The sequence below is a fragment of the Coregonus clupeaformis genome, chromosome 35 (assembly GCF_020615455.1).
Source record: "Coregonus clupeaformis isolate EN_2021a chromosome 35, ASM2061545v1, whole genome shotgun sequence".
Lineage (NCBI taxonomy): Eukaryota > Metazoa > Chordata > Actinopteri > Salmoniformes > Salmonidae > Coregonus > Coregonus clupeaformis.
In genome coordinates, this window is record NC_059226.1 from 14,410,323 (window position 1) to 14,417,196 (window position 6,874).

At 44.4% G+C, this 6,874-nt stretch overlaps 1 long non-coding RNA gene across 1 annotated transcript; it reads right to left on the reverse strand.

The window, feature by feature from the left end:
* Window positions 1-5,957: 5,957 nt before the first annotated feature.
* LOC121550412 lies at window positions 5,958-6,602 on the reverse strand. Its single transcript, XR_005996954.1, has 2 exons — window positions 6,290-6,602; window positions 5,958-6,104 (listed from the first exon to the last, which is right to left on the reverse strand). It is a non-coding gene; the product is annotated as an uncharacterized LOC121550412 (long non-coding RNA).
* Between the last annotated feature and the right edge of the window lie 272 nt (window positions 6,603-6,874).

Below are 6,874 nucleotides of genomic sequence, written 5' to 3' on the forward strand. Positions count from 1 at the left end.
TTATGACCTTCATGTCTTAAGGTAATGATGGACTGTCGTTTCTCTTTGATTATTTGAGCTGTTCTTGATATAATATGGACTTGGTATTTTACCAAATAGGTCTATCTTCCATTTACATTTACATTTACGTCATTTAGCAGACGCTCTTATCCAGAGCGACTTACAGTTAGTGAATACATATTTATTTTTTTATACTGGCCCCCCGTGGGAATCGAACCCACAACCCTGGCGTTGCAAACGCCATGCTCTATCAACTGAGCTACATCCATGCCGGCCATTCCCTCCCCTACCCTGGACGATGCTGGGCCAATTGTGCGCCGCCCATGAGTCTCCCGGTCGCGGCCGGCTGCGACAGAGCCTGGATTCGAACCAGGATCTCTAGTGGCACAGTTAGCACTGCGATGCAGTGCCTTAGACCACTGCGCCACTCGGGAGTTCCATATACCCCCCCCTACCTTGTCCCAACACAACTGATTGGCTCAAACACATTAAGAAATAAAGATATTTCACAAATTAAATTGTAAGGCACACCTGTTAATTGAAATGCATTCCAGGTGACTACCTCATGAAGCTGGTTGAGAGAATGCCAAGAGTGTGCAAAGCTGTCATCAATGCAAAGGGTAAAAATAATGAAAAACCCTTGAATGAGTAGGTGTTTTAAAACTTTTGACCGGTAGTGTATGTATATACAGTTGAAGTCGGAAGTTTACATACACTTAGGTTGGAGTCATTAAAACTCGTTTTTCAACCACTCCATACATTTCTTGTTAACAAACTATAGTTTTGGCAAGTCGGTTAGGACATCTACTTTGTGCATGACACAAGTCATTTTTCCAACAATTGTTTACAGACAGATTATTTCACTTATAATTCCCTTATCATTAACTACTTGAACGGCAAATACAAACACTACATCAGTTGTTGTTCTCCTCCTGGGCAAACACACAGACAGGACCATAGGGCCAAGATAACACATCCACCTGACAGGTGTGGCATATCAAGAAGCTGATTAAACAGCATGTTCATTACACAGGTGCACCTTACGCTGGGGACAATAAAAGGTCACTCTAAAATGTGCAGTTTTGTCACACAAGTCTCAAGTTTTGAGGGAGCAAGCAATCGGCATGCTGACTGCAGGAATGTCCACCTGAGCTATTGCCAGAGAATTTAATGTTCAATTCTCTACCGGCTCAAATGTTGTTTTAGAGAATTTGGCAGTACGTCCAACCGGCCTCACAATTGCAGACCACGTGTATAGCGGCAGGTAGCCTGGCGGGTAGGAGCGTTGGGCCAGTAACCGAAAGGCAAGGTAAAAATCTGTTGTTCTGCCCCTGAGCAAAGCAGTTAACCCACTGTTCCCCGGGCGCCGATGACGTGGATGTCGATTAAGGCAGCCCCCCGCACCTCTATGATTCAGAGGGGTTGGGTTAAATGTGGAAGACACATTTCAGTTGAATGCATTCAGTTGTACAACTGACTAGGTATCCCCCTTTCCCTTTCCCTTTCCCTATGGCGTCGTGTGGGTGTGCGGTTTGCTGATGTCAACGTTGTGAACAGAGTGCCCCATGGTGGCGGTGGTACAGAGCCAGTCGCATACTACTTGATTACTGATTCCCCCCACACTCTCTTTCCGTCTCGCTCATTCACAGGACCATTCACACAGTCCAGTCACTCAGCCCTATCCAGAAGCTCTCAAGGTCCAACACTACTTCCTCCTACAAAATATATATATTATAAAAGTTTACAGCTTGTAAACTGTTCTGTGGTCAAATGTATTTTTACGAAACAGGAGGATGTGTTGCACTTTAGGTTAAGAGTATAGTGAGCAGAGCACAGCAGGTAAAACGTTTCAGAAATGTGGGTGTGGGTTTAATGACTTCAACTTTTAAGCACATTTTGTTTGAATTCAAAGCCTACAACTCCTGCTCTCTGCTCCTACTCATTTGTGCTGCTCAGTTATTGAAGGTAGAGCTGCCGCTTTCAAGGAGTGGGACACTAACCCAGATGCGTACAAGACAAGACGTGTATATCCCCCCTCAAGCTGATACCACGACAGCCCTCAAGGAACTTCACTGGACTTTATGCAAACTGGAAACCATATATCATGAGGCTGCATTTATTGTAGCTGGGGATTTTAACAAAGCAAATTTGAGAAAAAGGCTATCTAAATTCTATCAGCATATTGACTGTAGCACTCGCGCTGGTAAAACACTGGACCATTGTTACACTAATTTCCGCTATGCATACAAGGCCCTCCCCCGCCCTTCTTTCGGCAAATCTGACCACGACTCCATTTTGCTCCTCCCTTCTTATAGGCAGAAACTCAAACAGGAAGCACCCGTGCTTAGGACTATTCAACGCTGGTCTGACCAATCGGAATCCACGCTTCAAGATTGTTTTGATCACGCGGACTGGGATATGTTCCGGGTAGCCTCTGAGAATAATATAGACGTAAACGCTGATTCAGTGAGTGGGTTTATAAGGAAGTGTATAGGAGATGTCGTACCCACTGTGACTGTTAAAACCTAACCTAACCAGAAACCGTGGATAGATGGCAGCATTCGCAAAAAACTGAAAGCACGAACCACCGCATTTAACCATGGCAAGGTGACGGGGAATATGGCAGAATACAAACAGAGTGGTCGTTCCCTCTGCAAGGCAATCAATTAGGCAAAACGTCAATATCGAGACAAAGTGGAGACGCTCTTCAACGGCTCAGACACAAGACGTATGTGACAGGGTTTACAGACAATCACAGACTACTATAGGAAAACCAGCCACGTAGCTGATAAAGAAATGTGTGAGTAAGATATGACTAAAATGTCACACCCTTAGTTAAACTAATAATGTATGACTATTAGTAGACTAGAGCTTAGAGCGTTAATCAAATGTGTTTATATCCTAGCAACAGAGTATTTGTGTCTTGTAATTAGGCAAGCAGAAGTGCAAAACGATTGAAACCAATAACAGGAGACTGGTTCCAAAAACACACAGGGAAAGGGGAGTGAAAAGGCTTGCAGGATATTGTGAGAACGGCGATAACAAAAAAATGCAGCCTGCCCGAGCAAGGAGTAGACTATGATAAGAACATGTGTGTGTGTGTGTGTGTGTGTGTGTGGGTGTGTGTGTGTGTGTGTGTGTGTGTGTGTGTGTGTGTAACCTGATGGTCAGGAGAGCAGAGGAAAATCACATGAGCTAAACCCAGGTGTGAGCTTACAAGATGTGTACGGTGGAAAAATACAGCCCGCCTAAAGCGGGGTGGGAATTTTCCTCTGACGTGTGTGTATAAAAACATTGTACGACCATTTTGTTGCAGAGCGCTCTCAATGAATAAAGGCTGACCATTGCAGGATTGGGTCTTTGTTTAATTAATTTCTGGGAATTATTCAAAGATTTTAAGAAGTGTTTGACTTCAACCATTGAGATAACAAAATTCTCGTGACAGTAGCGGACACCGACATCTTGCTGCCAGACAAGCTAAACAAGTTCTTTGGCCGCTTTGAGGATAACACAGTGCCACCGACGCGGCCAACTACCAAGGACTGTGGGCTCTCCTTCGCCGTGGCCGATGTGAGTAAGTCATTTAAACGTAAGGCATTTCTAGCCGCGTCCTCAGAGCATGCGCAGACCAGCTGGCTGGTGTGTTTACGTACATATTCAATCTCTCCCTATCCCAGTCTGCTGTCCCCACAAGCTTCAAGATGACCACCATTGTTCCTGTACCCAAGAATGTGAAGGTAACTGAACTAAATGACTATCGCCCCGTAGCACTCACTTCTGTCATCATGAAGTGCTTTGAGAGACTAGTCAAGGATCATATCACCTCCACCTTACCTGTCACCCTAGACCTACTTCAATTTGCATACCGCACCAATAGGTCCACATACGATGCAATCGCCATCACACTGCACACTGCCCTATCCCATCTGGACAAGAGGAATACCTATGTATGATGCTGTTCATTGACTATAGCTCAGCATTCAACACCATAGTACCCTCCAAGCTCATCATCAAGCTTGAGGCCCTGGGTCTCAACCCCGCCCTGTGCAATTGGGTCATGGACTTCCTGACGGGCCGCCCCCAGGTGGTGAAGGTAGGAAACAACATCTCCACTTCGCTGATCCTCAACACTGGGGCCCCACAAGGGTGTGTGCTCAGCCCCCTCCTGTACTCCCTGTTCACCCATGACTGCGTAGCCATGCACGCCTCCAACTCAATCATCAAGTTTGCAGACGACACAACAGTAGTAGGCTTGATTACCAACAACAATGAGACAGCCTACAGGGAGGAGGTGAGGGCTCTGGGAGTGTGGTGTCAGGAAAATAGCCTCTCACTCAACGTAAAAAAAAACAAGGAGATGATCGTGGACTTCAGGAAACAGCAGAGGGAGTACCCCCCTATCCACATCGACGGGACAGCAGTGGAGAAGGTGGAGAGTTTTAAGTTCCTCAGCGTACATATCACTGACAAACTGAAATGGTCCACCCACACAGACAGTATGGTGAAGAAGGCGCAACAGCGTCTCTTCAACCTCAGGAGGCTGAAGAAATTTGGCCTGTCACCTAAAACCCTCAAAAGCTTTTACAAATGCACAATTGAGAGCATCCTGTCAGGCTATATCACCGCCTGGTACAGCAACTGCACCGCTCACAACCGCAGGGCTCTCCAGAGGGTGGTGCTGTCTGCAAAACGCATCACCTGGGGCAAACTACCTGCCCTCCAGGACACCTACAGCACCCGATGTCACAGGAAGGCCAAAAAGATAATCAAGGACAACTATCACCCGAGCCACTGCCTGTTCACCCCGCTATCATCCAGAAGGTGAGGTCAGTACAGGTGCATCAAAGCTGGGACCGAGAGACTGAAAAACAGCTTCTATCTCAAGTCCATCAGACTGTTAAACAGCCATCACTAGCACAGAGAGGCTGCTGCCTACATACAGACTTGAAAATCACTGGCAACTTTAATAAATGGAACACTAGTCACTTTAATAATGCCACTTTAATTATGTTTACATATCTTGCATTACCCATCTCATATGTATATACTGTATTCTATAAAATCTATTGCATCTTAGACTATGCCACTCTGATAATGACATTGCTCATCCATATATTTATATATTCTTATTCCATTCCTTTACTTAGATTTGTGTGTATTAGGTTTTGTTGTGGAACTGTTAGATATTCCTTGCTAGATATTGCTGCTGTAATTCATTACATTACCAATCTTACATTCATACTGTTGATCACAACCAGTCAAATGTAGTATTCATCAAAGCAACATTCACAATGCAAATTAAGGGCATATCATTCATTTGGACATTTGCTCAGTACTTGAAGGGTGTCATTTCCAATGCTACCGAGTTGCCAACACTGATTGGCTGGTGAGTGTTGAGCCAATATCTTCTCTATATTTATCTGCAGATCCAGAGGCATCAGGCAGTAGGTCCTCTGTTATCCTGGTCAAAAAAATGGTGGTAGAAAATTCGCATGACATTCTGATTCATAATCTAGCTATATTGTGGCCTTTATTGTGGCCATGGAACCTTTGGGCCAGCATAGTGCCCACCAATATTCTAATGACACACACCATACGAGAGCTTTTAAACCTAAGCCCTGCTTTCAGCATTGTACACTTTTGCAATTACTATTCCTGTGTTATCAGCCAGAACATTTTGGTACTGAAGTTGAAAATAACAACAAAAAAAATATGACTGAGTTTCCAGACCAGGGACACAAATAAGCAAGATGTACTACTAAAAATACCAGATATAACGCATTGGTACACGTTGCTGAAATTAGGACAGGGATTGGTGTGTTTTACTTTGTTTTACTCTGAGCCAAAACCAACTGGAAAATGGGCTTTATGCTTCTAGTTATCCTTTGAAACGTGTAACTCCATACAAGTGTCATCTGTCAACTTTCAGTAAAAAAAACACACTTGAAGCAAATGTAAACATTTAATTAAACCAATTTAATCAAAGAGCAGTTGAACAAGAGTTAGCAAAGTTTAGGATGAGGGGGATAAAGTCATTGATGTTTTCTGGCAGCCTGGCATCATGGGATTGGTGCCAACAGCAAAGCAACTTCCCCTAATGTATCCTGGAGAGAAAGAGAGAGCATGTGGCAGTGGAGAGATCATTCAAATTATGTGAAAGGGACGCAGTATTCTAAACAAAGGTAACAATTAAATAGCCTGATGTGGACACCAATTCAGAGGCAAACTACGTGAAAGTGTCTAGGAGTCATGTATAGGTAATACCACACAACATGAGAAAGAGACACACCTTGAGAGCATCATGTCAAACAGGAAGTGTAAAGAAGTGGCTTTCCTTGAAGGATGGGGAAGGAGAGGAGGGTCTCAGCTGAGGTCCAAGCATTCTGATATGTTCTGTCCAGTTGTCCCTCAAACAGGCCTGTAGCTGCCTTCAACCAGTCTACATACCATCTGATAGTGAACTGTGAGGATTGCAGATAGAGAGAGAGAGCGAGAGGGAGAGATAGATCAATAATCACTGTTGAACATTCATTTAGAAATAGTGTAATACTGTTCTAGAGTCAGATTGTCTCAGCACGGTAGGGTACAGCATGGTTAGAGAGATAGGGCGGCAGGTAGCTTAGTGGTTAAGAGCGTTGTGCCAGTAACCGAAAGGTCGCTGGTTCTAATCCCCGAGCCGACTAGGTGAAAAATCTGTCGATGTGCCCTTGAGCAAGGCACTTAACCCTAATTGCTCCTGTAAGTCGCTCTGGATAAGAGCGTCTGCTAAATGACCAATTATTATTATTATTATTATATGCAAACCTACAGTCATGGGGCCAGGCTTCTCATCAGGGTGTTGTAGGATGAAGTAGTGTAGGACCTTGAGAGCTTC